The sequence below is a fragment of the Hemicordylus capensis genome, chromosome 2, assembly GCF_027244095.1.
Source record: "Hemicordylus capensis ecotype Gifberg chromosome 2, rHemCap1.1.pri, whole genome shotgun sequence".
Lineage (NCBI taxonomy): Eukaryota > Metazoa > Chordata > Lepidosauria > Squamata > Cordylidae > Hemicordylus > Hemicordylus capensis.
The window spans coordinates 5,507,493-5,521,994 of record NC_069658.1 but is presented as its reverse complement, the minus strand read 5'-3'; the positions used below and the strand labels follow the sequence as shown (position 1 = coordinate 5,521,994).

Below are 14,502 nucleotides of genomic sequence, written 5' to 3'. Positions count from 1 at the left end.
AGAAGCACCCTGGGGGGGAGCAGAAAGAGGGATCATTTAGGGAGGAGGAGAAAGGTGGGGGGAGCAATTCACCAGATTTACTTTCAAATATACTTAAGCAGCTAATTGCAGGATTGAAGTCAGGGTGGCCCCCAGTGGAGCTGCATTAGGCACCGGTGGCATCCGAGTGTGTTCAGCTAGAAAGACGGAGGGGAAGGCGCGTCCCACAACTGTCTAGATTAATCAGTGGCAGCTCAGTAAGAGGATCTGGTGCCGAAAGGGTCAGCCTCACGTTGCGCCTATATTAGAGGCCCTCTCAAAGCGCCCACGACAGGCTGCTCAGCGACGTCAAGCACAGCCCTCAATGAAGCCTGGCAGCTTCCCAGTTTCCCCATTGAGAAGGATTCCAGCCATGGGGATGATGTGTGGAGACTGCAGGAGAGGGAGAGAAGGGGAAACCCTGAGACCCGAGGCTCCCCAAGGTTTGACGGCTGAAAGATATTTTTGTTTCTGAACAAAAATGGGAGGCCCGGCTCACCCTTTTGCTCAACAGGGTTTTCTTTGGAACATAGGATGCTGCCATATACTGAGTCAGACCATTGGTCTATCTAGCTCAGTATTGTCTTCACAGACTGGCAGCGGCTTCTCCAAGGTTGCAGGCAGGAGTCTCTCTCAGCCCTTATCTTGGAGAAGCCAGGGAGGGAACTTGAAACCTTCTGCTCTTCCCAGAGCGGCTTCATCCCCTGAGGGGACTATCTCGCAGTGCTCACACATCAAGTCTCCCATTCAGATGCAACCAGGGCAGACCCTGCTTAGCTATGGGGAAAAGTCATGCTTGCGACCACAAGACCAGCTCTCCTCTCCTTTAAGAGCAGTAGTGGCTCATCCGGACCAGCCAGGGAGGCTCCCAAGGAGGCACAGCTGCCCCTGCTTCCAGGCAGCAGCTAGGGTTGCGCCTCACTCTTCCACTCTGTCTAAGAGCTGTGCTGCCTGCAGGCTGGCCATTCATCAGGTAGAGCTGTGTGGTTCACTACGAAGCTCTACCTGATGAATGGCCAGCCTGCAGGCAGTGCAGCTCTTAGGTGAGGCAGGAGAGAAAGGAACAACCCAAGCCGCGTCCTTCAGCAAGCTCTCCAGCTCGTTAGAATGAGCCGCTAATGTTTGAGAAGGTGCCTGGCCCACATTGGACATGACTGCAATCCCCCCGCCCCTTGACCCTGAGGAGAGCTGGACTTGTGCTAGCAAGTGAGAATTGTCCCCTTTGCTAAGTAGGGTCTGTCCTGGTTTGCATTTGCATGGGAGACTATGTGTGTGAGCACTGAAAGATATTCCCCTTCAGGGAAGGGGCCACTCTGGGAAGAGCGCCTGTCTGCTGGCATGTAGAAGGTTCCAAGTCCCCTCCCTGGCAGCATCTCCAAGATAGGACTGGGAGAGACTCCCGCCTGCAACCTTGGAGAAGCCGCTGCCAGTCTGGGTAGACAATACTGAACTAGCTGGACCCATGGTCTGACTCGGCAAAAGGCAGCTTGCTTCATTCTTGTGAAGTAGCACATGCAGGAGGGCCCTATCTGGACTGGGACTGTGGTGGGGGTTTGGAGCTTCACCCCTACTTCCCACCCTGCTTTTTGCCTAGCCCCTCTTCTGCAACCCCATGTGTGCCCTGGAAAAAAAAATGTTCAGATGGGCTACAATGGGAGACTTTCCCCCAGCACAAATGGCGTATGCCTAAGGGCCAGGCCAGACCAGGACTATGATGGAGGAAGGGTAAAAAGCACCCCCCCACCCCCAGCCATCCTTAGTCCCTTGTACATGCTGTTTACGTGGGGGGGGGGAATGCAAGCCTGCCAGGGCCCCTGGAGGGATTACAATCCTGCCCAGTTTGGCCCTCCGAGTAAGAAGTCGCCAGTCCCGGAGGAACTCACTTCTCTATCTCTCGGTCTGAACCGCTGTCTGGGGGACTGGGGTGTGATGGTCGGAATTCCTCTGAGCGTGGGTCACCCTGCCCTGTGTGTATCCCAAGTGACGGCATGATCCCACTGCACCAGATGCCGATACACAGCAGAATGCCTGTATGTAGCCCTGGGCAGAGGCCAGAGGGATGGGAATATGGATTCCCACATATGGAAATCCCTGTTAGAGGGGACACTGATGGGAAGTGGCAGCTCGTAAGAGGAAGGATGGTAAGCAGGCGTTCAGACCAGCAGGATCTTCTCACGAGGCAATATGCTGCTCAGACCAAAGGGGAGGTCCTCAGGCCATGGCTTTAGGTTTACTATTGATTCCATGTATCCTGCTTCCAGTGTTAGAACATAAGAACATACTGTAAGAACAGCCCTGCTGGATCAGGCCCAAGGCGGCCCATCTAGTCCAGCATCCTGTTTCGCACAGTGGCCCACCAGATGCCGCTGGGAAGTCTACAGGCAGGAGTTGAGGGCGTGCCCTCTCTCCTGCTCTTACTCCCCCACAACTGGTACTCAGAGGCATCCTGCCTTGGAGGCTGGAGGTGGCCTATAGCCCTCCAACTAGTAGCCAATGATAGACCTCTCCTCCATGAAGTCATCCAAACCCCTCTTAAAGCCATCCAGGTTGTTGGCCCTTACCACATCCTGTGGCAGAGAGTTCCACAAGTGGATCACGCGTTGTGTGAAAAGCGTTCCCTGTAAGAAGGATTCCCAGATGTTGTTGACTACAACTCCCAGCATCCCCAGCTGCAGTGGCCTTTTGCTGGGGATTATGGGAGTTGTAGTCAACAGCATCTGGGAATCCCTCTTACAGGGAACACTGCAGGGTGGCCAGAGAACCTAAGGGGTATACTCGTGGGTCAAATGGGCCGTAAGCCAGAATTTGGCTTTTTAAAAAGCCAAATCTGGCCACCTAGGAACACTACATGCTTCCATCTTTCCCAAAGTGGCTTATGGCAATTACAATCCAATGCAAAGGTGCAATGTAAGTAAGTAAGTGTGTGTGTGCACGCGCGCATGCAAGAGAGAGAGCCATCCACCCACGCAGCATTTGGCAGTTGGTGCTACAGTCCAGCTTCCAGCCTCCCCTTCCAGACGGAGCTGCAGGTGTGCTCAGGGCCTGGCTGGTGCTCACGATGCCAACCCATAAAACCAGCCCCTCCCTCGAACTTCAGAGAAACAGGTGGAACTGGATTGGCTCCCACAGTCACTTGACTACACTCCAAGTCAGCTGGTGGGGCTGGTAATGCTGCCTAGGTGATGCCTCCAAGTAAGCAGTTGAGCCTGCAAGTCCTTCTGGTCCTGGACCCTGGCAAGTCGGAGTCCAGCTTTGAGACTCCTGGTGCTGTACCATTGGAGGAGTCACTGGAAGATGCACCTGTGCTTTGCTGTAGGCATTGCTTTAAAAACATTAGTGGGGATTTCAAAGCCAAGGATGCTCATGGCAAAGTCTCCAACATACAGGTCTGGATTTCTTTTGGGGACATTTCCGTGTCTGAGCGGCCGAATGGAGACAGCTAGCCAACTGACGTTGATCCGTGGCTGTTATAATGTTTGTGAGCAGCTTTTTAATTTACAACCAGCTTTGGAATCTTTACCCGGTGCTACAGAAATATTCTATGGCAGATATTTCTTCCCAACAGTGATGTGAGGTGACCAACTATTGTTTTGCAGCTTGGGAAATGAGACTGAAAGAGTGTGATTGGCCATGTCGGTGAGCATGGGGAGGGGGTGGGATTGAAGTTATAGTCCAATGACATCTGGCAACCCAAGATTGATTGGGAGCCTCCATAGTAGATTAGTAGCCAATACATGAGAGAGGACAGCAGCATCAGCCATTCAATAGAGTCAGTCTTCCCTGGTTATTCTGCAGTCTCCAATATATTGCTTCCCAAGGATTTGTGTGCAGTTCTATCAGTCCTACCTGGTAGCCATGATTTCTGCCTTTGTCACCTTAAGGCCTCTAATGCTAACATCCCCAAATCCACGAATGGGGGACATCCATTGAAATCCACCAAAGCACAAGGACAAGCATTTTGGCATAGAGCATCGATGTCCTTGCCATTCAGGACTGCAGTACAGACTTCAGCAACCACGGGCCACAAAGGAAGGCCGCGTGAAGTGTGCTGAAGTGTCCGTAACTCAGTTCTGGATTGGGCCGTTGGTCTGAAATCTTTCAGGATGGAAAACATTTCTTGGGGGGCAGGGGGAAGCTAAAGTTCCACAAGAAATAATGTTCAGCGTCACTAGCACAGTGAAGATGGCATAGCTTCCCTAAAGAAAAATAGGGATTTTCAGAACTCCACTCGTACACACAAGTTCCCTTTAAAATATGTGTGGCATGCCTCCAGTTGTGCAACTGTTGTGCATGTGCAAATATTTTCAACCTGGATTTTAATCATATTTAATTGGTGTTAAATGGTTTTTAAAATGAGTTTTAATGTTGTAACTGCTTTTATTTTATGTTTCGTGTTACCTTTTTGGGATGTGAACTGCCCTGGGCCATTCTGGGATGGGCAGTAGATAAATGAAAATGAATGAATGAATGAATGACAATATGTTTGTGGTAGCAAAGCACCATTTTGGAACAACACAAGTGCCAGACTTGGAAAGGAGAGCTGGTCTTGTGGTGGCAAGTACGAATTGTTCCCATTTGCTAAGCAGAGTCCACCTTGGTTTGCATTTGGATGGGATACTACATGTGATGACTGTAAGATATTCCCCGTAGGGGATGGGGCCACAGCTCAGTGGAAGAGCGTCTGCATGTTCACATGGTGCCAGGTTCAATCCCTGGCAGCATCTTCAGGTAAGGCTGGGAGAGACCCTTGCCTGTAACTTTGGAGAGCCGCTGCCAGTCCGTGTAAACAATTCTGAGCTTGGTGGGCCAAGGGTCCGATTCCATATGAGGTCACTTCCTGTGTAGCAGCCTTGTGCGCAATGTCCTCCTGTAAGCTTCTTCCTGTTCCAGAAGACTGGCTGACGTTCCGTAGTCCACGTCCTATAGTGTTAAAACAGCCCCTGCAGTAGTCCACAGAGGAAGAAAGAGGAAAACAAGCCGTTGTGTATCCAAAATGTTACCCATCTGAGAAGAGAAACTCTTGCTGACCCCTGCAGGCAATCAGCTTGCACCCTGAAGCATGAGATTTGATTAGCCTCATTATCTTAGCGTCCCTTTTAAAAAAGTAAACGTTATTAATGGTAATAAAATTAGCTAGCCTGCTCGAATAATGCAGCCACAGTATTTGTCTCCGTGACCTCCTTGGGTGGCCAAAAATCCAGCACCACTTGTAGTGTTGCCTTCTTTATTTATTCTGAATTTAACGGCCATTAATTCCACCAAGCGACTGACCTCTTGTTCGCCTATTAAAGGATGGTGTTTAAAAGGAAATGAGCAGGGCTCACTATACCCACTTAGTCCTAAATGCACAAACATCTCTTGGTGTCATTCAGCATTGGGAAGCAAAATGTGAGGTGCTCCGTAATGTCTCTGGGGGGAGAGAATTCTTGCCAACTTGCCTCCATCTAACTGACAATCTAATATTTATTTTGCTTTTGCAATATTTATATGCTGCTTTTCATCCATAATGGTAGTCAAAGCAGTCCACAATATCCTATTTATAGGTAGGTGATAGGGATGGGGCTATAGATCAGTGGCTGAGTATCTGCTTTGCATGCAGAAGGTCTCAGGTTCAATCCCAGCATCTCCAGGAAAGAAACCCCTAAGCCTGAAACCTTGGAGAGCTACTGCCAGTCAGTATAGACACAACTGAGCTAGATGGACCAAGGGTCTGACTCTGTATAAGGCTGCTTTCCTTATTCCTGTGACATTGCCCTCACAATGACCAGTCTGGAATACCTGGTATTGTCGATGGCATTGTGATAGAGTTTCAGAGCACCTGTTTTGCATAAGATCCCAAGTTCAGCCCTTTGCATCTCCAGATAGGAGCTGGGAAAGGCCCATCAGAAAACCCAAGAAATGGTTGCTTGTCAGTGTAGACAATACCAAGTAGATGCACCAATGGATCTGACTTTAATCAGTTTCCTATGTTCATTAGGAATGTGCACAAATTGAATTTTTTAATTTGATTTGTACCCAAATCAAATCATCCCCAATTTGTTTTGGGTGCAAATTTGCCTCCCCAAATCACCCCACATTCAATTTGGATCCAAATCAATCCAAATCTGAATCGATTTGGGACAAAAAGGGGGTCCCAGGGGCAAAAGGTTTGGGTGGGTGTTAGTGTCCAATGGGTGGAAGTTACCACCCAAATTTCAAAGAAATTGGGCAGAGGGGTGATGTTTAGCATTTTTTTTGAAGTTTGCACATATTTAAGCCCAGAGCGGATTGCGGTGTAGTACACTTGGGGTGCCAACCATGAACAAAGATTAACAATGATAGTGGATTCTTAGGTCATTCGTCATTTTGCACCAAAGATTATGAATGAACATCTTTGTCCATCTTTGTTCATTAATAATCTTTGGTGCAAAATGATGAATGACCAGAGAATCTGATATCAACAAAATAGTGGATTTTGTAACAACAAAACCCAGTACCCCATGGGCTTGTGGTTTGGGGGATGGTTGGCACCCCACGTGTACTATCACCACTTTGCCCAAATTCTTTGAAATTTGAGTGTTACCTTCCACCCACTGGGCACCATTGAGTGGTACCTTCCACCCAACCCACTATGGCCATAAAATGGAGGTCCGAATCTCTGAATTTTTTCAGGTCCGAATCTGGGTGATTTGTTTTGTACCTAAATCTGGGCAATTGAGCACAGGGGCAATTTGTTCTGTCTACAAATCGCCCAAATCAGCTAGATTCGCACATCCCTAATGTTCATAACACATTCCTCTTGGTTCTGCTCACCTAAACATGGTGGCAGCAAGGAGTGTCTTGGCGGCCGACATTCTTCAGAATCCTCTCCCTAGTTCCCCAGCTAATGTGGGCTCTGCAGAATGTTTTCCATCTGCCAGGTGCTGAGTATTTCTCCTGTGTATGATTTGTTTGCTTATGCATACATTTATTTAACCCAATGAGTTTACAAGGCAGCTCCCCAAAATACAAACAGCAGCAGCAGCAACAACAACAACTATGAGTTTACAAAAATGCAGGATGTCATAATAAAATGTGATCAATAAAACAAAGCAGAAAATAGCAGGGGAAAGAGCAGGAAGGACCTAAAACAACCAACGGCTGTTCACTAAAACCCTGCAGGACTAAAGTGATCTTAAAGAGTGAGCAGGTTCTTGTGGGAGAAGATCATCCTTTAGTCTTGTTTCTGACAGAGATTGAGACCTATAAGAAGACCCGTCATCCATTTCATGGCTTGATTTAGTGACCATCTTTGAAGCACAAGCCACAGATATTGCATGAATCCTTCCCAATTGTACTGGGCTTTAAAATGCTTCACATGCATTAACTCCATACTCTTTTACAACAGCCCTCTAAGGTAGGTTACATATGACTGTTACCCCCAGAAGCACATAACAGGCCACCTAATAAGTTCATGGCAGAGTTTATGGATGTTGTTCACTTCAGCTCCCACCATCCTCAGCCACAGTGGCCAAAAGGCATCATGGCTGGGGATGATGGGAATTGTAGTGCAGCAACATCTGGGGACCCAAGGTTGAGAACATTGCTTTAAGCCACTAGGCCAAAGTACCTCTTGGTATTAAATATATAAGCAGGGCTCAGATACAGGTCCATGTTGGCCACCATCCTGCTCCCCAGAGTAGCCAACCAGATGCCTCTGGGAATCCCAGGAGCAGGACATGTGAGTGCCCTCTCCCAACTTCCTAGTAGGTCATATTTTGAGGCATCCTGCCTCTGCACCTGGAGGTGGCATCTAGCCATCATTATGAGCAGATATTGACAGGCTTGTCCTTCTTGAATGCTTGTCCAATTGCCACCATTATCAGATCTTGCTTTGCTCAGCTCTACCTGATGCATGGCCAGCAGGGCTCTCATTAGCCACAGGGCGGGGCGGAGTGGGACGAGAGAGAGAGAAGAGAGACTGAAGCTGCCCAGAAGCAGAGGCAGCTGCACCCCCTTTGGTGCCCCCGGTTCCTTAGGACAAGCCACTAGTGATAAATTGGGTTATCCGAGACGCTTCCTCGTGGGCTGCCATGCCTGAAGTATTGTTATGGTTAATTGCATCATCATCACTACATCATACTGCAATAAAGAACTCCCTTTTCTCCTGTAAAATATCTTTGAGAAGTTGGCCAGAACATGAAATACCTTCTCCCTTCCCTACACCATTTTTATTGCCTTGGATTGGCCCAGCCTCCTGGTCTTAAAGCTGCCCTCAGTGGTAGTATTAAACCCATCTGAAAGACACAGGAGGAAGCCAAGTCAGAATTTAGGTTGCGTCCTCGGAGATCTCTTGGAATATATAGCAGGCTTAATTTCTTGTGTGAGCATCTCCCATATTTATAATATCTTCTATTAAACAGCATCCTGTTGGCCAAATTTCCAGTGTGATTTACACACTTATTTATTTATTATTTTTATATGTGAACAGAAACCGATCGTATCTCTCCTTGATTGCCAAACCCCCAGACACTTGATTATGTTGTTTTATCTCCCTTTCACACCTTGGTGTTTGCAAATTGCGGTAACTAGAATCAAGTTCTTCTCTTCCTTCGCTACATCATTGATACCACACAATAGGAATTGCCTGGTCAGGTCAGACTGAAGGAAGGCCGGTCTAGGCTAGCGATCGGCTAACTCCTGTTGGCTCAAGACCTGGTTGGGTCAGCTGACCATCACTGTAAGCAAAACATGAGACTCTGTGTCTCATCCTGTCTCTGAAAACATCTACACACACCATGTTTCCCATTCCTCTTGCTCAGTTTTTATATTTGTAAATCCACAGATACTACAAACCCAGCATGAGTGTTACTTTTCCTGCACAAGGAAACAGGCCGCATAATTCCCTACCACGTGGTGAAGTAGAGAGCATGAGCATGAAACAGTAATCTCTAAGCCTTGATTTAGGGGTGGAGAAAAATGAACTGATTCAAACAAAATAAAAGGGCAGGGGGGAATAGGTGCATTGCAGTAAACCTGGACCAGACACGAGGAACCCATAAGGCCTGCCACACTCATGGCTCATTAAGAACTCCGGATCTTCTCACTGACTTACCTTGCAAATGAGTTCATGCTCGGTAAAGGAAATTGATTACTTTCCATTGCAATTAACATCTGGTCTTGGGTCAGATCATTAGGATAATTTGTTATGGGGGGAAAAAGGAAATCAACCATAGGCACCAGCTACAGGGTAATAAAGTTTCTCCCAGACCCAATTAAATATGGGTTTCTCTGGCACATTTTCCATGACTTCAACCCCATTTTTTTCTCCCCTAGGTTAGAGAGAAGAATTTAAAGAGTGGACTTTGGGTGATGGGAGTTCTAAGTCAAGGGCATGCAGGTTGTTCCCTTAATTTATGGCAGTCTGTACAAAGTTCTTCTTCCCAGAGGCATGGTGGTATTGGTTTGGGGGATTTCAGAGTGATATACAAGATGTGGTTTTTTTGTTTCTGCTTAGAAAAAGCTGCTTTTAGGAATGCAGTGAATCAGGGAGACAGTGGTGTAGTGGTGGGGGTTTTGTTTCTAAGGAGCTGAGCTGAAATATGGCAGATTTTTCTTTTTATATTCAGCTCAAATCATGGACTTTGGGGTGAGGGGAAGACAAATTCCAGCTTAAAATGCCACATACTGACCTGCTGATATTTTCATTCATTTACCTTTTTAAAAAGACAAAGCAGCTTCCTAGAAAAATGGCAGTGCTACCAGAGTGGAGAATTATACTTTTGAAAATAATCAGATCATTGACGTTTTCATGTTCAGTTGTTAGAAGTATCACATACAGGGCAGCATGGAATACACTTCCGAGCTGATGTCTGAGTCAAAAGGAATGTTGAAATTCGGACTTCCGGGCTTGGATTCGGCCAGCTTAGAATGCTTGCCTCGACTATGAGGTGGGTGGCATGCCCCCAGCATTGAGCCGTAGCATGGAGACTGACTTGAGGAAGGAAGAACATTTGGGCTGGAGAAGTTCTGATACCAAGCCCAGATACCAGTCTGGAGCAGAGCCTGCTAGCTGGGAGACCCTGGAATCTGATACCCCAGAGTTAGCACTCACTCTCTGAGCCTGAGCGCCATCCCCACTGAGCTGTCTTCTTCCACATCGAGTGCCTTGTTCTCCCCCAGGCTTGCACATGAGCACCGGCAATGGGCTTGGAGGAATTTGTTGGAGCAGAAGAGAAGTGCTCGACTCCAGGCCAGGGGACTGCCCCTTTAAATCTCTCTATTCTCTCCGGCAGGGAGGAGGCAGAGCCTAGGGGAGGCAGTCTGAGCCTGGCGGTGTTCCTCATTCCACCTCTGGCCTTTGTTGGAGCAAGTGGCCCACTGGGAGCTCTCCAGGGTGCTGCAGCTCTGACTGCCTGGCCATGCCTTTCCTTGTAGGTTCCTGATTGCAGAGCAGGGCAGATAGCACTCTGGGGCTGACAGTTCTCTTCCAGCCCAGAATTGCACTCACGTCAAAGACGACATTCAGTCGGTCATCTCTGACAACACCCACCCACTTCCCCTCCCTCCTTCCCACCCACACCAATGCCACCAATGCCACATTTCCCTTTTTTGCTGCCCCAGTAAGAGCATCAGAAAAAAGAAAGCATTCCCCCACTCTGATATGTGGCACCTTACTAAGCTGTGTCCCAACACCAAGAGTTTTGAGAAAGGCAGCACCCCCAGTTTCATGAATATGGGAAACTCCATTTTTCAGTGCTTCTGGCTCCCAACACACAGCGTATAGCTGCATGCTGAGCATCAAGGAATAGAGGGAGGCCTCCTTCCGTTCCCCCTCCCACTGTTGATGCTGGTGAGAGAGCACAAAAGCTTAGCCGGATGGAGGTGGGGGAGAGGGGTGTGGAGGAGCCTCTTTGGTGATGGTTGGAGTTGAACTCTATCACATTGCTGATGACATCATGAGGGGTGCAACAGGATTCAAACTGGGCTGAGAATAAACCAAATTATTTTCCAAGGTTTTGGAAAATGCCTCTGTTTCTCCCAGCCCAATAGAAAGCCTGTCCAAGGGAGTACTCCCACTCGCTTTCCAAAAACAGCAGTTGTGGTGTAGTTAAAATGTTTCCCCAAAATGTGCTGTGCAAATGTTCACCCTTTTCCAGGCCTGTTTGGAAAAGAGAGCTGGTCTCATGGGAGCATGCATGAATTGTCCCCTTTGCTAAGTTGGGTCTGCACTGGTTTGTATTTGAAGGGGAGGCAACAGGTATGAGCACTGTAAGATATTCCCCTTAGGGGATGGGCCACTCTGGGAAGAGCATCTGCATGCTTGCATGCATACAGTCCCAAGTTCCCTCCAAGGTAGGGCTGAGAGAGACTCTTTCCTGCAACCTTGGAGAAGAGGCTTCCAGACTGTGTAGACAATCCTGAGCTAGATGGACCAATGTGGTCTGACTCAGTAGAAGTTCCTATGGTGCTATGTTCCTATGTTCCTGCGGTGTCTTGATAGCCCCAGCGGCTGTTTCTCTTTGGAACAGCCACATGAGCAGACCCAGGCATTCAAGGAACGTGCGTTGAACAGGATGGTGTCAAAATGCAACGCAGACAATCTGTTTTGGCGACGGAATGATGATCATGCAGGGCAGATGATATCAACCAAAAGTGAGGGGAACTCGGGGCAATGTAAATGAGTAGACGAACATTTTCACAAGGAGGGCTGAAAAATTGTCGGAAAATGGGACTTTATGACACTGTCAAAAATATTCATGAAACTGAGTGGTTTTGGCTCAGCCCTAATCACACAATCTAACTCTCGTGTCTCAGTGGGTTTTGTGGGGCTTGGCAAGGTTGGAGGAATATTCTTTTGACTTGAACAAATTTGCCCTAGAATTGTTGAGAGAGAGAATAAAATATGGAAAGCCCCAGGATGGCATTTTCTACAGATGTGTTTCTCTGACTGCTAGGAAATTTGCAGGATGAGCCTTCCTGAAATCTCCTGGATGTCATAAATTCAATGCAGTGCAGAGAGATGCACCAATCAAGATATGTCAGAATCTCTAGCTTTGTTTCTCACTGCAAATAAATAGGAGGATTTGGTTTGTGTGAGTCTGTCACGCAGTTCTGGCATGTCGCAATGATCCAGTCCTTTACCAGGAATACAAAACCCTAGGGCAGGGGTTCTCAATCTTGGGTCCCTAGATTTTGTTGGACTACAACTCCCATCATCCACATGTCACTGTGGCTGGGGAGGATGTAATCCAGCAACATCTGGGGAATCAAGGTTGGGCATCCCTGCTCTAGGGGTGCCCATTTGGTTTTGGAGTGAAGCCCAAACCACATGCATCCCATGCAGATCAGGTTCCATTCATTCTGAAATAAATTGACTGTGAAATGAATTAGGATGTAATATTACATTAGGGTGTAATATCAGGGTATAAAATGAATGAATATACCACCTTTCATCATCATCGACAACAACACAAAACAGTCCACAAAGCAATCATAATGAGAACATGGCCTGGAAGGAGATCAAAATCGGAAAAGGAATGCAAGGGAGACACCAGCAACAGCTACTGGGTGGGACGCTAGGCCACCATGTGGAATAGAGACAGTTGCCCACTTCCTGCCAAAAGTAAGGGAGCCATCACTTCAGAAGGGGCCTCTTTGCCAAGGTAGCAAGGGGGTGACATGGCTGGCGACACGGGCAATGTGGGTGTAACCTGTGGCAAACAAAAAAAAAGGAGTCCATAATAGAGTTGCCTTCATAGCAGTCCACCCCAAGGTCTTCAAATGGCGGACATCAGAAGGTGGTTGCAGGTTGCAATTTCTGGCACTGCCAAGACAGGCAGTAGGGGAAAAACCCTAGCATTTGAAGTCAGATTTGCTCTCTCTTTTTTCTTTAAGAAGTTGATGGGGTTCTGAAAACAAATATGAATGAGTATCAGTTGGGGCCCTGAATGCATTCCACAATGAACAGAAAGATGCCCAAAATGACTAGTACCAGGGTTCTGAAAACAAAAGAACAAATGCAAGCTCATCCCTAGTACACAACCTCCACCATGCACCTAGCGGAAGTAGAACATGCTATTTGGGCTTTTCATGTGGAGGCCTGTATGCATGGAGACCCAATTCATGCCTTTTCAAGAAAGGGGATAAGAATGCTCAATCCAAGCATGAGTCTCAACATTCCTCATATGCATGGTAGAATGGATGGCTCATGTCTGCTCCTCTTCCATAGGAATCAGATCCATTCTTAGTCAGTAACCAAACTGAACTGTTCCTCACAAATGGGTCCCTATTCCTAAGCAATTAAAAACCAACCAGAGCCTTTATTTGAAAAGTAAATCCAAACTCAGCTCTGGAACCACACACTTGTGTGAGCTGGTTGCTTGAAAAGAGGCAAGAATGGCAGACCTGAGCGAGGAGAAGGGACTTTTGCTTACAGTCTTGGCCCAACAGATTCCATTGTGTGGGATGCACAAAATGTGAGCTTAGAGACATCCAGAGGCAGCTTTCATCTGCCCATGGCAGGATCTTTCTACAAGCATTGATTCAATTTGCAGAAAACCACAATATCCAGTTTGTACATAGCAAGTGGAGCTTGTGATGAAAATGTTGCATTGGATCTGAAATCTCATGTATGATATTGGTGAGGCAGGGACAGAATTGGGCATTGATGGCCATTAGGAAAGTGGAATATAGGGTTGGCAGAGTCTTGTCATAGGAACAATATATAAGAACATAGGAAGCTGCCATATACTGAGTCAGACCATTGGTCCATCTAGCTCAGTATTGTCTACCCAGACTGGCAGCAGCTTCTCCAAGGTTGCAGGCAGGCATCTCTCTCAGCCCTCTCTTGGAGATGCTGCCAGGGAGGGAACTTGGAACCTTCTGCTCTTCCCAGAGTGGCCCCATCCCCTGAGGGGAATATCTCACAGTGCTCACACATCAAGTCTCCCATACATATGCAGCCAGAGCAGGCCCTGCTTAGCTAAGGGGACAAGTCATGCTTGCTACCACAAGAGCAGCTCTTTTCCTTGTCAAAATGGTTCTCACTGTTTTCTTGCTTGGTATAGTCCATTTTCCTGCTTTCACAACTTTTTTATTCCATTCTTGTCAACGTTTATTTCTTTTTATTTGTAGGATGTCTTGTTTTGTTTTGGTGTTTGGTATTTTCTCCCCCTTTTTTTCATTATATAGCCAGTGTCTTGTGCAACTCTTAACAACTGTCAGTGGTTTTCCTTGCTCCCTCCCTCCCTCACCCCACTTCTCCCAATTATTTCTGTCACCATCCTTCCTTCAAACTTCCAGTGTTACTGGCTGTGCCCTGTGACAGGAGGAAGAGAACCTCCATTCAAGACCTTCGTTTGAGCAGTCCACGGCTGCAGAGTGTAAATGCTCTCTGCTTCTCTGGGGGTGTTTCTTGGTTCTGCAGGGAGGTGCGGGCTTCCTCCCAAAAACTCACTTTTGGGGGCATGCCCTGTGTTCCCTGCCAACACCCCCAGAGGCCCTCCTACTCTTAACAGGAGCTGT

At 47.5% G+C, this 14,502-nt stretch overlaps 1 protein-coding gene across 15 annotated transcripts in view; it reads left to right on the top strand.

Annotated features, from left to right (window-relative positions):
- The window catches only part of CELF4 (CUGBP Elav-like family member 4), a 974,578-nt gene that overhangs the window by 394,805 nt on the left and 565,271 nt on the right, over window positions 1-14,502 (top strand). The gene's annotated exons all lie outside the window — the stretch shown is intronic.